We start from the raw sequence: 18,219 nt of genomic DNA on the forward strand, positions 1-18,219 counted from the left end.
CTAGCTTGGGGCACAATTGAAATAGGACCATGGCTAGCAGTCAGGGCAGCAGATAGAATCAACCAAAATGCCAAGGAATTCAGAAGAAGGCACAATGGAGGCAATGGCAAGGCTGGTTGAGGTCTAGAAGCTAGTAGAGTAAAAGGTGTGGTAAGAGGGCAAAGGAAGGTGAAGGTAAGGGATAAGAGAGCTGTTAAAGTTTAACTAAGGGCTTTTAGGAAGAGACAAGATGGTGCCATGAGGCCAAGCTGTCAACAATCATTAATCAATCAATACTCAGCTGTTCACTATCTACTACCTACCAATCCTGAGCTGGGTGTGTGTTCTGTGGGAGGGTGTGTGTGGGATAAATGATTTGTGTAAATGTTTGTAAGTCAGAGAAGAAAACTGGCTTGCAAAGGCCCTACTTCCTTTGAGAGAGTGGACCCTCAGTTTCCAGTCAGTCCATGAAATCACTTCATAGTGAAGACCCACAGGTAATTTATTAGTGAAAAGTGTTACTCCTCAGTGGAGCAATTGCCTTGAACTGGATAGTCACATCCCTGCATGAGTGTGGTTGCAGTTGAGCACGTTTGGTGTTCATATTGCCAATGAGGGAGATTTGTTCCTTTATAGGGAAAAAGCAAGAAGCAAATTTAAAAGTGAATCAGACATTAGGGAGAGTTTCCTTCCCCTAAAGTTTGAAGAACCACTGATGGGCCACCGATGGGAGGAACTATTACAGATCCTTACTCTCTGCAAATTTCAAAGTTTTCTTTCAGGTTCAAATTCTGCTTGGCTCAGAAGCAGGGGAAGGCTCAGATGACCTCTCAGGGTGATCTTCCAGCTCCAAGTTTAGTTCTGTGTTAGTGGTTTGGAAAACCCAACACCTTAACTGCTCAGATATCCTAGACACTGAATGTTTTTCATAGATTTTGTAGCAGGAACACCCTACTTCTTTGTTTAGTCACTTGAAAAGGAGGATTAAAGACAAAAAAAAAAAAATCAGAGGCTTGCCACAAATAGATGAAACGGGGCTTGTTTTGTGAAACAGTGCCTCAAAATGTGCCGGTATTCCTTATGGAAACTGAACACAAAGGCAACTCTGCTTTGTTCAAATTCAGCAGCACCAGGACCCCTTGGCAGAAAGCCATACATATCACCCCTTGATTCAGGGATGTTTGTGCAAAATTTTTCTTGATGAGGCCTTGCTTCCTTCCGAGGAGCAAGCAGGGTAGAAATTCCTGATCTAGCTCCGTATCATCAGTAACCTGACCTGCAAGCTTGTACCTGAATACTGAGACCTTGGGGTTCACTGCTCAAATATAATACTTGGGAAAAAAAGAAAAGGAGTAAAGAGACTCTTCTTAACCTTTGCAAATGTCATGTACTATTTATATAACATTTACCACTTTTATTTTCTATAGCCCAGGATTTTGTGAGGAGAAAGGAACAGGCGTCTTAAGTTAAACTACATTCCTACAGGTTTTAAATTGCAGCTTCTCCTTTCTGAGGGCCCAGCTAATTGTATGGACATCATTCTTCAGGGTCTGATTGCCTCATAAACAACTTGAATTCTACTTTTTGGATAATTCCTGAAACTGGCTTTCTAATAGCTTCGGGAGAAAAAAATTTTTTTCTCCTAAATTAAGTAAATTACCAGTCCTAAAAGACAAGTTGCTATCTGTTAGATGGAAGTTTTAGAATTCTTTTAGTCTGTGTCATAATAAATACAACAAGTTTTTATTTCAAATTTAATCTTATTAAATAAAAATTCTCCTTTTACAAAGACTGGACGCAAATTAAGTTTCTATTGTCTTGCTTGTGTGACCAGTAGAGGCCTGAACTTGACTGAATGAGTTGCTACATGAAGGCTGGTAAGTAGTTAACAAATTCTAGAAAGGAAGAAGCCACAGTGTCTCAGTTTGACAACCTCACTAACTGTAGGTAGATAAGAAAAGCAAACAGAAGTTAATGCCACCCAGGGAAAAAGAAAACATGAACCTCTGGGAAATATGACAGAAAAGTGTATAAATGCTAAGGACTCACCAAAGGCATTTGTTTCAACTACAATGCAGGTGTCATAGACTTGATCTTTTAATGAAAGTAGACATTTTTAGACCAAGAGCTTCTAAATAGCTCAAGTGTTGGAGGGTTTTAGAACCAATACACTGTACCTTGTTTTAAAATGGCTGCCATGACTAAAAGCAGAGGTCGATGAGTGACAGTGCTCAGACCGTCTCTGACTCGAAAGTTCTATTTTGTCCCCCCCCCCACGTGTGTAGAAATGATCGCAACATCTTAAAATGAACATATTTCAAATAAAAATACAGATTTCTGGATTCTTTTGAAAAATGGGTAGGTTCTAAAAGAATTGGCCACGTCCCTATTTGGTCCTGATGGGCTGGTAGTGGGTAGAGGTTGCCCCTTAACTGGGTCTGAGACCCACTTTGCTCATGTATGTTGCCTCCTTGACCCCTCTAAGTATTTGGATTTTTTGACCAAAACCAAAGCCTGGGTGCCTCACTCTAGCCCAGGGATGGCAGCCTATGGCAGCAAGGCCCGAAGGTGCCACCCAAGACAAGTTGCCTCCATGTCTTTCATTCCCAGGTGAAGACAATTATTTTCTTTTTCTTCTTGAGGAGGCATTATAGCATCGATGAAGAAGCCCTGGATTGAGGGGTGGGGACTTGGCTCTAGTGATAATTTCTTTCATCTAACTGAGTGAATTCAGGAAAGTCACAATCTTTTAGAGTCTCAGTTTCTTCATTTGTGAAATGAAAGTTTCCTTGATTCATTTATTCATTCAACTAACAATTTAAGGAACCCCTGTTCTGCTCTATAGGTTTGAAGATGTACCAGAGTACTCAATTATAAAAAGAAACAAACTGATGTAAAGATGTGCTCCATGTCTGTGTCTAACACCTCTTTGAAAAGGCTGAAATTTTTAAAAATATTTTTCTAATGTTTATTTATTTTCAGAGAGAGAGCATGAGTATGGGAAGGGCAGAGAGAGAGAGAGAGAGAGAGAGAGAGAGAGAGTCCTAAGCAGGCTCCACACCGTCAGCACAGGGCCCCATGTGGGGCTTGATCTCATGAACCATGGGATCTTGATCCAAAATCAAGAATCAGATTCTCAGTCGACTGAGCCACCCAGTCTCTGAGTGGGTGCCTCTGAGAAGGCTGAATTTGAATGCCTGGTGGGTGTTCTCCCGCTGTTCCCTGCTGCTCCTGGGCAAGCAGCTCTCTATTACCTGTCAGGCCGGCAGTCATTTGAGTTAACGAATGACCTCATAGTCCAGGCCCCTTTCCTGCTAGGATGTTCTGTGTTTTTTCTCTCTTCTCCAACACTTGCCTCTCTTGCTACCTGGCCTCTCTCTTTTGTTCTCTCCCTGTTTGCATCTCCCCCAGCCTAAGGCTTGCCAGGGGCTTAGCTTTTAAAGTCTGCCATAGAATTTCTGGAGAGAGAATTCTTTTGGCTTCGTCCCTTTGTTGCTTTTCATCCTCACCTTGACAATAAGGACATGATTCTCAGTTTTACTCTGTAGTTTGGTTTACCGCACCCCCCCCCAAAAAAACCCTCTTCTTTGCAGCAGCTGTTCTTATTCTTCTAACCAGTTTTTAAAAGGCTTGAATTTGGAAATACGGTCGCTGTGCGCCTCTTCAGAGATTCATCCATAACTGTCAGAGCCTTTTCATTCCCTGTCTTTTGTATAGGTTTCTTTTATGAGCAGAGTAATTTGCATTTGTCTTTAATTCTTAATTTGTCTTTGCATTTACTGTGGATGTAACATGCAGCTGAATTTGCATTTTCTTTTCACTTCCCTTCTCATGGACTGGGGCTGTCTGAGGTGTAAACCATGGACACATTCAGGAGCATGTTTGCTAAGTGGCAAACTTGGCTGCGCTGGTTTTATCTTATTCTCCCCCTCCCCGTGTTCTGAGTTGTCTTATTATATTTAGATGCTCTAAAGTGTAACCAAACATAGCCGATGTTTTCCAAACCATTGGTTATTTAATCCCATTAACCTTTAAACTGCATTTGTACCCATCAGAAGAAGAAACCTTATGTATGAGGATCCTATTAGATTCTGAGTAAGGAAAGCTGGGGATTTAATTCTGTCCTCACCACTAACCATTTGGATACATTTCATGTAGCTTTCTGGTCCTCAGTTTCTTTGTCTGTGGAAGAGGAGTAATATTAGGTGTCTGGCTATTTCAGAGTTCTCCTAAGGTACACATGGTTGGATGGGTGTGGAACCTTTTGAGGACTGTCATATTCTAGACCCATATAAAGTGCAGTGCCTTGAGGACCCCAGAGAGCACTGCCCTTCGGCACTCTATTCAGCTTCTGCTTGGTTGATGATACAGCTTTGGCTCCATGGAGTTTCACCAACAATGGCCACTGTGTTTCAAATCATATCAAAGTTTCCCATTAGCAAAGGTAAAAGGACCAGGTTAAAATCCACCTACACCCTCACACTAGGGGCTTCTCTTCAGTGCTGTGAAATAACATTTAAACAGAAGGTTAATGCCTTACACTAAACCTGTAGTCCTAATGTGCCCACAAAAAGCATTAGTTCTAATTACTCTTCATAGAAAAGCAGAGACTAGAAGTGGCCCTATATATTCCAACATTCAATTAAAAGGTTGTTCTTGAGAAATAGGTTTTTTATAAAACTGTGTTGTAGAATGTGGAGAAAATTGTTAGTTGCTTCTATAGCACATTCTGTAACAATATGTAATTTTTTGCCTCTCTGAGAGAGAGGAGAGTTTTAAGTCAGTGTGAACTAATTGTAGGGTTTATAAAAGTAGTTTGCAACAAAGTCCAGCGATTCCTTCTCCCCACTTCCTTCATCAGAGCTTAATTACCAGAAGGCACTTGAGGTATTGGAGGGGTGTGTAGATTTCTTATAAAATGTACTAGGTCCCAGGGAAAGGGCCATCCCCTTAAACCACGAGCCTCTTCCCTCCTTGCCACCCACTCCTGCCCCAGAATTAGCTCTTTCTCTGTTGGAAATGTTTGAGACCTATGGAATTAATGGATTTATCTGAATCAGAGGGTTGGTTTGATAGGTTTGATAGAGAGTGGGACCGTTTATTCCCTGGCTAAGGATCCATTCCCCCTCAATTGTTCTTGTTACTCCTCTACTACTCTAGGAGCCCTTCTTTCTGGTTGAGGAAGAGGAGGGATCTCAGTTACTTCACAGAGATCTCTGCTCCAGCTGGTTCAAATGTGGACAATAAGGACTTTGGTGGGAATCTAACTCCACTGCTCTTGAGACATACCCCCAAACCCAGAGGCCAGATGCCAGAAAAGAAAGAGAAAAAGAACTCAGGTTGAGAGGTCAGAAAGGTGCAGAGGGAGGACATCACTAGGAAAAAAACAAAACAAAACAAACATGCAAATTTTAGATAAACCAAGGAAATGATTGCTTTTCTTGAAATGTTAGAATGAAAGGTTGGGTTCAGAGGGTTACCTTTTATTTTATAACCGATCAGCAATATTTCATTGTAGCAGGAATGTTCTTCACTACAATCTCTGTAGTTGCAAAAGACACTACTTTTCTCTTGGAGTTTACCAGAACTTTTTTGCCACTATTAACTCATAACTATGGATCAAAGCTAAGGAAATGGATTTATTGTCCTATTTACCCTTGCCCGAGTAGATGAAATGCAAACTTCATTTCAACTGATTTCCTTGGAAGCAGCTTCCCAATTTCTGTGGTTGGGAGGACAGGCCATTTCTTCTTTAAAACACGATGGGCTTCCATGGGGCAACTATCAATTCTCCTCTGACCTAATACCTCGCCTAGGGGAGGGTTACTTTCTCTCCAGATTGCTGACTGACTTCCTTCCTGTAGTGCTGGAAAGCCTTGTTCAAGGATCTCAAAGACTGGCTGCATCTCTTTCCTAATGAAGCACCCTTAGCTTGAAGCTGGGGGAGAAGGTCCATCTGGCTTCTGCCATATGTGTGTATGCTGTCAAACCAGTAAACACAGCAGAGTTTGCTGACAGTGAGGAGTTTCAGTTAGTCAGTCATAAATTAGAGATGAGATATGCTGTGTTCCTGCTGCTGCGAGCTTTCACACTCCAGAAAGGAATCCTTACTTACCTATCCCGAAGAAGAAGAAAATGTGGATCAAGGATGGCATCTGATGGGACACCCAGCATGTCCAATGCACATACACTATTCAGAGACCATGAGAATATGCACAGGATTAGGAAACCAAAATCATTTCCTGAGCACCTGATTTCTATCTGTTTTCGTACACAGTTGGTACATTGGCTCTTTTGTTTTAACACATGTATATCTAATTATGGGATTACCCCCCCTCCCCACTTGGGGTGGGTATTGGGGAACAATTCCTTGAAGAATCTTTAAAAACGCTCCTGTGCTGGGTGAACATATGTATAGTTTCCCCTCAAATGTGCCTTATTCTTGTCCGATAATCAGAGAGGGAGACAATAATTAAATTTTAATGCAGCTGTCTTTTTAAAGAGAAAAGTTCTTTCTGACTCCTAATGGCAAAATTTCATGAATATGATTTTAATGCTTTTAGACCAAAGGAGAGTTTACACTGAAGCTGCAAAGAAGCACAGCAAAACTATTTCTTTAAGACATACTTGTTTCATTTATGGGCTTGTGTTGAGGGGTGTTTTAATGCATTACATTTAAAACAGACCGTGATGTATTAGGCTATTTCAACATTTAAACCAGAATAGCTTCAGATAACATTGCTATTGGTATCTGAAGGTATTACCACAGGGAGGGTCATAATCTCTAAATCAGATTATCACACTTTTTATTCTGAGCACCCTTCTTACCAAAGCAGTCCTGTGACTGCCCCTCCCCCCAACCACATCTTCAAACCATCTCACTTTAAAAAAGAGTAAGATGTTAAGATACTTACAATGCTCTGAGAAGTGGAAAACTCATGGCCATCTATTTTATTTGATTAATTCAAAAATAGTCAGCCCCTGATCTCAACCATGTTTTGTTTCTTTGAGGTTGGGATTTAGGGCAGAGGAGGAAAGGTGTTGACAGATGGGGTAAGCAGAATAAGGAAGCTTCTAATTCATAATAAAAGGCTGTTTGGGAAAGAGGAGGGGAGGGGGCCAAGATTGTGGTTGGCAAGAAAAGGGGACTTTTATTGGTTTTATTCTATTCCTAGAAATAAACACTATAGGCCCTTTGAAATTCCCTGTCTGATACTTAGTATAAATAGGATTGACATATTTTTTTAGAAAATTTTCATATCTTGCATATGTAATTGGTTGTGGCCATTATTCAACAATACCCCGTATCGATATGTTGCTACAGTGGGTTGAATAGTGCCCCTTCAAAACTCTTGACTGCCTGGAGCCCCTAAATGCTGTCTCATTTAGAAATCGGGTTTTTGTGAATGTGATTAGTTGAGGACCAAGATGAAATCATTAGGGATTAGGGTGTGTCTAATCTTGTACTTACAATATTATAAAACTTGTCACATTTGGTTGTATTTATTTATTTATTTATTTAATTTTTAAGTAGGCTCTGTGCCTAACATGGGGCTTGAACTCATAACCCTGAGATTCAGAGTCATGTGCTCCACTGACTAAGCTAGCTGGGTGCCCCTGTAACTCTTTAATTAATTGCCTTCCCCATTAGAATATAGGCTTCAAGAGGTCAGGCATAACATCTAGTTTGACTCCATATTTTATCCCCATCACCTAACTTTGCGCCTGGTATTTTGTAGCTAATAAGTGCAAAATCAAATGCATAAACAAATGTAAATACATATGGATACACTGAGAAAGGTTCTTATTTGTTTTAGGCAGTCCATTTGAAGGGACTGTCCTCAAGGTGGCCTGGAATTCTCAGTCTCTTTCCAGAGTGAATACTTTTAAATAATTGTGCTCTCTTCAGATCAGAGACTCGCCCTGGGGCTCAATCTTCGGGACCCATTCTTCCCACCTGCCAATTTTTCCAATCACCAGGTCTTCAGGATACCTTTCCCAACCCTAACCTTGACCTGCATGACATTCTCTCTCCAGTGGCTATATGTCAGAATGTCTATGAAGCTTACATCAGAATGCCTATGTGAGCATTTCTTTTTTTTTTTTTAATTTTTTTTTTAATGTTTTATTTCTAAGAGAGAGAGAGACAGTGTGAGCAGGGGAGGGTCAGAGAGAGAGGGAGTCACAGATTGAAACAGGCTCCAGGCTCTGAGCTGGCAGTCAGCACAGAGCCCGAAACGGGGCTCGAACCCACGAACAGCGAGATCATGACCTAAGTGAAAGTCGGACGCTTAACCGACTAAGCCACCCAGGCGCCCCCCTATGTGAGCATTTCTAAAATATGCTTGTATAAACCTCTATTTTCCAAATTCTGATTTGGTAAGTTTGGGATGGGTCCGAGGCATTTATGTTTTATAAAATTCCCACAGATTATTCTGGTACACAACCTGGTCTTTCGTGGCTTCTAAATGTGTGATGTGACTACTAGGAAACCAAAAAGTGTGAAAGTCAAGTGGGAGAGGGCCTGAAGGAGAAAGATGTTGTCTGTAACTTCTGTCCACCAACTAAGCCCTGTGCCCTTAGTTGTCCCTATGGCACATTTAGGCATTCCTAAATGCTCTTCCAGGAATTATGGCTCTTCTTTTATTGCCTAATCCAGAGGAGTGACCTTACAGTGACTCTGTCAGAAGATTGTAAGGCCATGCAGACCAGGGCAGGAGATATTTGAGGTTAGTAGAACACTGTAGGGCTCTCTAAATTATAAACACGGCTAACCTCTTTTGGGTTTCATATGATGGGAAAGTTTTTCTCCCAGATGCCTAACTGAGGCTGGCTTCTGTCAGTCTGCAAGAAAGGGGCTCTGGCACTTTGCTGTGGTGTCACTAAGTGTTCCACTTTATGTAACACAGTCTTTAGAACATTACTCTTAAATATATGTTAGGGTTGGGCTATTTAAAGCTGAAGACTTATGCTGCTCAGACATGAAGCACAACACTCCAACATAGCTTTAAGTTATGCAAATTGTTTCTTCTCAGTTGCTGCAAGAAGCTTTGTTTTGTGATATTGGCCTAGGGCCAAACAGGTAGCGTGATATGAGTAGGCAGCCTTCCTACTACCTCTTAAATTGAAGGCTTCAGCCAGTGCTATTCTCAAACATCCAAACAGGGTAGAAACAAGTCTGAGTAAAGATGTGATGAGAGGCGGCATGGCCTGGTTACGTACAGCCAGAAGCTGACCAGGTCATAGGATGCCTGGGACTGAGGTTGGCTGTAGGACCAGAATGGCATCCACTGACTTCTCTGCCTCCCGGTTTCCACTTGGTCCAAGCTGGACAGGGCCATCCTTCTAAACCTAAAGATTTTCTTCTTAAAAGCTTTATTTTAACATTGGCATACATGAATAAATAACAAGCATCAATAGACATTACATATCTATAGCCTCATGTCAGCTGAGTCTCTTTTTCACTCAGAGATTTACTGTAACTCAGATCCTAATCTGTCCCAAGGCATGGAAATTCCAGAGTTCTTTCATGATTTCTATCAGTTCCACGCTCATCCCCTCATGTCTGTTTCGTCACCTCCATCTCTCTGGGTACAAACTCAGCCCAGTTTACGTAAGAAATCTACTTACTCTTAGCATTTTATACGCTTTGGTGGAATTTATTCATGCATATGGAGAGGAGACACTTCCTGCGAGGCATGGCCTCCTGCTACCCTCCTGGCTCCGTTCCCTTCCTCCCTCCTCTGCTCTCACCTCCTCTTTCTACACTCCCTGTGTTCCACTCCAAACCCCAAGTCATCCCTGTCATGCAGAGCAGTTTGGTCTCTGGGGCCAGTGGAGGGAGGTGGGGTTCGGCCTCTGTCCCTGAATCTGCAAGCCCAGCCTCGAACGACTTACTGCTTTTGTGATTCACCCTTCTTAGGGAGCAGTCTTGGTTATGGATGATTTTTTTTTTCTTCCTTGGTATATATTTGTTTGATATCTTACCATGAGGTAAGGTTTATCATGCATATGTATTCAGTGGAAGCTGTAGAAATTTTAGAATGTACAGGTGGGTTCTCCTGCAGGCAAGCTGTGTGATGTTATTAGCCCTAAGCTATATAAAACCAGCAAGACGTTGAAGCTTGAAACTGCACTATTTTGGTGCACGACAGAAAGCGATGTTGAGGAAGAGCGAGAGAAGAACTGGAGTCTTTAGGTATAGATATGCCACTTCCAAAGTGAAAGGTGGAAAAATATATAAACCACCCTATGAATATTAATAAGAATACTTTGTAAAGCACTCTGAGTTCTCAGAAGAAAGACACTACATAAGCACAAGCTTTACCTCATTAATCCTCACAGCATCCCTGTGAGAGGAGAGCCAAGGCAGATTATTCCATTTCAAAGACAAGGAAATGGAGGAAGGAGGAGACATGACTTGTCCCCAGCATCATCATTATCTCTGTTGCTGAGATCCTGCAGATCTCTCCTCTAAAACGTGTTCTCACACAGGCTAGCCTAACGGCTGTGTGCAATAAATCCTTTACTGCTGGACTCTGGTCACAATTTCACCTGGAAGGCAAGAGCCTGGGCCCTCCATCTCTTGCATCTCTCCCTCTTATTATGTCCAGCAAAGGATCAGGGTCTTAATAAGTACTTAATAAATGCTTGTGGATGGATGAGCAGTCACTGTGGTGTGGAAGTGACGGTGGTTTCACTAGCCTTCTTTTCTTTTCTTTTTTAATGTTTGTTTATTTTTGAGAGAGAGAGAAACAGAGCATGAGTGGAGGAGGGGCAGAGAGAGAGGGAGACACAGAATCTGAAGCAGGCTCCAGGCTCTGAGCTGTCAGCACAGAGCCTGATGGGGGACTCAAACCCACAAACTGTGAGTCACTAGCTGTATTTTCACTTTCCAGTTATTTTTCTTGTTCTTACTATGCTTTAAATAATTACAAGTAATACAAACAGTTTGCTTTTGTAAAAGAAAAAAAAAACTAAAGCATTCTAAGTTTTTTTTAAATGTTTATTTTTGAAGGAGAGAGAGAGAAACAGAGGGTGAGTCAGAGATAGGCAGAGAGTGAGTGAGACACAGAATCCAAAATGGGCTCCAGGCTCTGAGCTGTCAGATGTCACAAAGCCCAATGTGGGGCTTCAACTCAAGAACCACAAAATCATGACGTGAGTTGAAGTCGGACGCTTAACTGACTGAGCCACTCAGGCGCCCCTAAAACTAAGGCATTCTAGATGTTCCCTTTGTCTATCACCATCTTCCCAGATTTAATCAGTGACATATCATGGGATTAAGAATAGTTTTAGTAATATATTCTGGAAAAGTAACTATACATGCATAGTAGAAAATTTTAAAGGTTTTATAAGAGGATATTCTGTGAAAAATAATTATCTCTCTACCTTTTCCCAGGGCCACTTGGTCCCCCTTCCCAAAGACAATTGTTCTTACCAGTCTTGGGTCTTTCCAAGGATGCCTGTGCATATACAAGAATATATATGCATATAATTTTTTAACCTCAATGATAGTACATCCTAGACTTTGCATCATACTGTGCTCTTTTTGCTTAATAACATATCTTGGACATTGTTTCATACCAGTATTTATACTTGCACCATTCACAGTATTTCTTTGCATCATTTTACTGCTCTCATACTAATAAACAATAGGCTGTTTTCCATATTTTGCTTTTACGCACAATGTTAAAATAAGTGTTTTTCTACATATGTCATACTGCATATATGCAAATTCCTAGAAGTAGAATCACTGGTTTGAAGAATTTGTGCATTTAAAATTTTGATGAATATTGCTAATTGATCCCCATAGAAAAAAGTACTAATATACACATCCAACCACAATGGAAGAGAGCACCCTATATTTTAGAAAAGCCATATATAAGAGATGAAAACATGAAGGAGGTACAGAAATTAAACTGCAGCCTAGTAGCATGTTCCAGTGAAGATATTGATGGCTAACATTCATGTATAGAGCTTATTGTGTACCAGGCTCTGTTATGGGCTCTCAGATTCATTAACTCATAAAAGGTCTATAATTTTTAGGTGATTTTATTTGAAGGGGTGTTAACGTGGTACATTGCCTAATAGTTAAAGTAACCATATTTATTGGAAATCTCCTAAGTGTCAGATATAGAGATAAATGTAACAATTCTCTGTTATTTAATTCTATGAGGTAGGTATTATTATCCTAAATATTTTTTTGATGAGGACACTGAAATTCAGGTTAAGTAATTTGCCCAAGATGTGCTCTGGAATTAAAGAAGGCCTTTATAACTTTCTGCTATGCCACATGGGCTTGTGTGATTTAGATGACTAACAATACTCAATTAAGAATTGAAATGCATTTTCCTAAGGAAGAAGGTTATAAGTCCAATGGTATTGCAGAAGCATGTCCAAATATCTGTGTTTTGAACCTGTCCACAGAAATAGAAACCACCTGTTACCCAAAGGATATTTTCTGATGTAAAAATCTCAGCAATATTGCTGTTCTCTCCCATTTCGTGAGGGTCTGAGAGATAGATCTGTCATCACACATGATGACCCCACCTAAGAAGGAACAGATTTTAATCTCAGCATCATTTTAGAAATTGGCAACTTAAGGAAAAGGAACATAAGGGAGTGGAACACAAGTTTCATTTTCACATTAGGATACGCAGCTGAGCGGAGACACTATCAGTGACCAAAATTTGAGTCCTGCGGTTACTGCTGTGATGAAATCCTGTGGAAAAGGGAGTTTCACTTCCAGACACAGACTGACCACCAACAGAACCAAGAAAACCCAGGCAATCATCTGCTGGTTTTTCTCTACCAAAGAAAATTGGCTGTGGACCTTTTGCCAGAAGCCAGGGAGAGCAATGTAGACCTTCTATGAGTGTGTGTTCCAAAGACGGTGGTGCTGGAGCTTTGAGAGTACCTTTTTATTAGGGGTATCTTGCACAGTGCTCTTAATACTATTAGTTTAGTTCAATAGTTATGTACTGCGTTCTTGCCAACATGAGGATATCTCTGGGATGCATCAGCCGGAAGAGACAGGAAATGTAAATTCTTGTCTTTATGTACTATATGCAGAGGAACATTTAGTCTAATTGTGCAGCTAAAAACACATACACATGACAAGCCACAAGACATTCCTCCAACAAATGTTTGCTCAGAATCTACTATGTGAAAGGTACTAGGCCAGTTTCTCAGAATGCTAGGTTCACAGGAAAAGAGATACGGGTCGCTCCCCTCCTTATTTACAGTGTAGATGGGGAGACAGATGATTGAACAGTTACTCCAAGTGAGAATTACAGAAATAACTGCTACAGGTGTTCAGAGAGGTTATGTTATTCTGGGTTGGTGGAAGGAAGCTTTAAGTAGAGGGTAGATATGAAAGTCAAAATTGCATATTACCAAGTATCTTTATTATCTTTCTTCTGAGAGGAAGAAATTTTCTAGTAGAAGGTGGATATGGAATCATATGTGCTGCTGACCAAATATTTCCATCTTTCTTCTTTCTGGGCACATGGAGGATTAGACTTTCCCACCCTCTTTGAAGTTAGGCCTGGATGTTATAACTTGTTTTGGCCAAAACAAAAAACCCAGGCAAGATTGACATGTGTCACTTTTTAAATTTTTTTTTGCTTTTCATTTTAATTCCAATACAGGTGAAATACAGCATCACATTAGTTTCAAGTGTACAATACAGTAATTTGACAATTCTATACATTGTTCCATATGCATCATGATACGTGTACTCTTAATCCCCTTCACCTATTTCACCCACCACACCCTCCACTTCCCCTTTGTGGGAAGTATCAGTTTGTTCTTTCTCTCTAAGAGTCTGTTTTTTGTTTGCCTCTTTTTGCTTTGTTCATTTGTTTCTAAAATTCCACACATGAGTAAAATCATACGGTGTTTGTCTTTCTCTGATTGACTATGTCATTTAGCATGATATCCTCTAGATCCATCTATGTTGTTACAAATGGCAAGATTGTATTCTTTTCTATGGCTGAGTAATATTTTATATATATATATATATGTGGAGCCTGTATATATATATATATATATATATATACACATACATATATACATATATAAAAACACACACACATACCACTTCTTCTTTATATATTTGTCTATTGGTAGATACTTGGGCTGCTTCCATAGTTTGGCTATTGTAAATAATGCTGCAATAAATGTGGAGGTGCACCTATCTTTTCGAATTAGTGTTTTCATATTCTTTGGGCAAATAGTAGTGAAATTACTAGATCATATGATAATTCTATTTTTAATTTTTTGAGGAAACTCCATACTGCTTTTCACAGTGGCTACAATATGTGTCACTTCTTGCTGTAAGCTTTAGGAGCCTCATGCTATTAACCACACCTTGTCACACTGGTGTGCTGATCCTCACAGACACATGGGTTGAGAGAAAGCCTCTGTCAATCATGGTCCACAAAGGACCTCAGTAAGGTTCAATATGGGGTTTTAGTGCACTGAGATTCTGGCATCATGTGTTTCTGTAGCCATTTCTGACTACTCCATTCATTTACATTTTTTAAATAAAGATTTATTGAGAAATTCTAAGCATTATGTTAGATGCTAGGAATAAATCACAGAAAAATACATACAAAGTTTTTCCTTTTTTAAAAAATTTTAATGTTTACTTATTTTTGAGAGAGAGAATGTAAGCAGGGAAGGGGCAGAGAGAAAGAGGAAGACACAGAATCTGAAGCAGGCTCCAGGCTCTGAGCTGTCAACACAGAGCTCGATACAAGACTTGGACTCGCCAACCGCAAGATCATGACCTGAGCCGAAGTCGGATGCTTAACCGACTGAGCCACCCAGGCACCCCAGAGTTTCTTCTTCTTTTAAAGTTTATATTCTAGTTGCATAGAGGCTAGGAGATGGAGCTGCAGGCAAATAATAAACAATGGAACAAGTAAAAATGTAATTAGATTTCTATTATGATAATTCTTACTGTTGCTGAAGTAGAGAATGCCTTTTTTTAAAAAAAATTTTTCAGTGTTTTATTTATTTCTAGGAGAGAGAGACAGCGTGAGCAGGGGAGAGTCAGAGAGAGAGGGAATCACAGACTGAAACAGGCTCCAGGCTCTGAGCCGGCAGTCAGCACAGAGCCCGACGCGGGGCTCGAACCCACGAACCGCGAGATCATGACCTAAACGAAAGTCGGACGCTTAACCGACTAAGCCACCCAGGCGACCCCAGAATGCCTTTTTAATAGGGGATGTCTTAGACTGGCTAGTCAAAAAATACTCCTCTTAGAAAGTGATATTAGTAGCTAAAATCTGAAGGATGAGGAAGAATCAACATGAGAAAACCCAGCAGACAGTGTTCCTGAAAGAAAAAATAGCAAAAAAACAAAACAAAACAAAACAAAAAACTGAGGTCAAGAAGTTGGCTTATGTGGGCAATAAAAGAAGACCAGTATGGTTTAAACAGGGTGTTTATTGGAAGGTGAATGTGGTACCAGTTTAGATCAGAGAGTCAAGAGCCAGTGTGGTAGACTACAGTGAGAAGTTTTGAATTTTAGTTTAGGTAAAAATGGAGGTCATTGGTATATTTTATGCAAGAGACTGATGGCATTTATGTGTTAGAACGACCACTCTTCTCTGGGAGAAGGCTGAACATGGATGCAGGAAGGCCTTTTAGAGGACAGTTACAACATTTCAGAAAAGTGATGTTAGGGACTTGGTCTAGGGTGGCAGCAGTGGACATGGGAAGAATTGGGCATATTTGAGATATATTTTGCTGGTGTAATTCACAGGATTTGCTGATGGATTGAATGTGGGTAGATATTAAGATGGTGGCTAAGTTTTTGGTTTGAGTTAAATAAATAGTATCATTTACCAAGATAGGGAGAATTGGAGTAGAAACAAGAAGGAAATGGGAGAGGAGAATTAAGAGTTCTGTTTAGATAACTGTAATGTGCATAATACATATCCAAGTTAGGATACTAAGACAGAGCCTGAGATTAAAGTGGATGTTAAGCCTGGAGGGAAAATAAGGAGTCCCCAGCAAACAGATAGCATCTAAAGTCATGTGTATAGATAAGATCATCTAGGGAATGTTTGTGGACAGCTCTAGAAGAAGAGCCTAAGATTGAACCCATTTGCACTACCAAATTTAGAAGCCAAATAGAAGAGTCATGACAGAAGACTAGGAATGAGTTACCCATGGGGTAAGAAAAAAAGTGGCAGTGTGGAATGCTAGAAGCCAAGAGAAGAAAAGTTAAGAAGGGAGGAATGGTTAGACATATTGACTGCTACTGAGAGTTTGGTGAGATGAGAAGACAGATCTTTTCATTGATTTTGGCACAGAGCTGATTCTTAGTAAATTGAAAAGAGCAAATTCAGTGGAGCTGGATGTGAGATTGCAAGGGGTTGAAGAGGGAATGAATACGAAGTGAAAAAGTAGAGAAGCTGTACGTACAGAAGTTGTAAAAGCCAGCAAGGAAATGGTCTGATTGATAGATGGTGGGTAGATGAGGTGCATGTGGCTCAGTGGAGATTTTTTTAAAATTTATTTTTACTGATAAGAAATTCTAAAGCATGTTGTATGGTAATGGGGATGATTCAGGGGAGGGAAGGGAAGTGGGGGAGGGAAGGGAAAGAAAAGAAAGGAGAAAGTACAAAGTGCTTGGAAGCATGTAGAGTTATGAACACCAGTAGAAAAGAAGGCATTGACTTCGACCTCAGTGGGTGATTAGAATTTGTGTGGGCAGAGAGAGGTGGAAACACCATTAGCACAGGTGTATTTGTGGTATTTAAGATGATATTTTGGTGAAAAAAAATTAGTAGGATTGATTGATTAAAGCCATGGCTTTATTAGAGAAATAGTACAACTAAAATCGGAAATAACTAATACAACCATGGACTTGGAAAGGAAGTTTACTTTGCAGGAAGCTGTGCTACCACTGCCTTGACAGGCATCTATCCGGCCTCTGCTCAAGGTGAGGGTGGATGGCAAAGACACTTCTATCTGAACGAGTTTGGGAATTCATTATTTAGGCCATGAGAGGCTAGAGTGCATTTTAGAGCAGGGAAGCTCGATGAAAACAATATTTTAAGCAGCTTACCAAGGAAGGAGCATTTAGGAGGACTGAAGCAGGAAGGTTGTGGAGGTGGAAAGGCCAGGTGGGAGGTCTGTGGGACAGAGGCCAACAGTGTGGTGTGCTGGGATTGGATTGCAGAGGAAGGGAGGCAACATGGTGGATAACATTAAAGGCTGTAAAAGGAACCATTTAAGATGGTTGATATCTGTGAGGAAGTGTGAGGAAGGGGTGAGGGCATATATTTTTAAGCTTGGAGAGGTTGTGAACAAAACAGGGTAAGTTAGAGATACGGAACTGAGCGTTGGGGGTAATTCTCTTGTGACTGATTTTTGAGCCAGTGAAATTAGAAGAATTTGTAGAGAGAAAGTATGGGGAGAGGAAAGCAGGGCAGAGAGAAGAAAGAAGACAAATAGAGCAATGGAATAGAGAATAGAGTTTCAAGAAGAAAGCGTTCCTTGGGATCAGATACAACAAAGAGGTGATTCAGTTGGTGTTGATGATCACTAATGCTGTACCTGCTTAGCTTCTGAAGTGCTTTCACAGTGTTCCATTTCATTTACAAGTTTTAGGACTTCTTAGTAATTCTCAGAGGTAGGGAGAAGTTCAGTACTCTCACGGTCGGAAAATAGACTTGCTGAATGACGGTCGCATGATAGCTTCCTAGAGCTATGGGTCTCAAAGTGAGGTCCCTGGTGCAGTGACGGCAGCCTCACCTGGAAACTTGTATACGCAGATTGTTAGACCTCAATCCACACCTACTGTGTCAGACACAATGGGGCTGGGGCCCAGCAAGCAGTGCTCTAACAGGCTTTCCAGGAAATTCTGATGCACACTAAACTTGGGAACCACCATCTTCTATATAACAAGCACATGGCAGAAGGAAGCCAGATGCCACCGGGTTAAGGAGTGAACGGGAAGTAAGCAAGGAAAGCAGCTGCAGTGGTTACTTTCCCCAGTGAGGTCTGACCTCATTTCCTCTGCTTGTGGTTGGAGGGTGCTCATTTAGGACCTCTGGACTCTGCTTTTTCAGCACTATCTTGACTTCCATTTGACCATAAATTGCTTTGTTAATGTATTTGTTCAGTGCAATTGTATTTGTGGGAGTAGGGATGTTTTAATTAAAAATCAGAGTTTATTAGTGTAAGGAAGAAATATATATATATATATATATATATATA

The sequence above is a fragment of the Hyaena hyaena genome, unplaced genomic scaffold (genome assembly GCF_003009895.1).
Source record: "Hyaena hyaena isolate Hyena2069 unplaced genomic scaffold, ASM300989v1 scaffold_246, whole genome shotgun sequence".
NCBI lineage: Eukaryota > Metazoa > Chordata > Mammalia > Carnivora > Hyaenidae > Hyaena > Hyaena hyaena.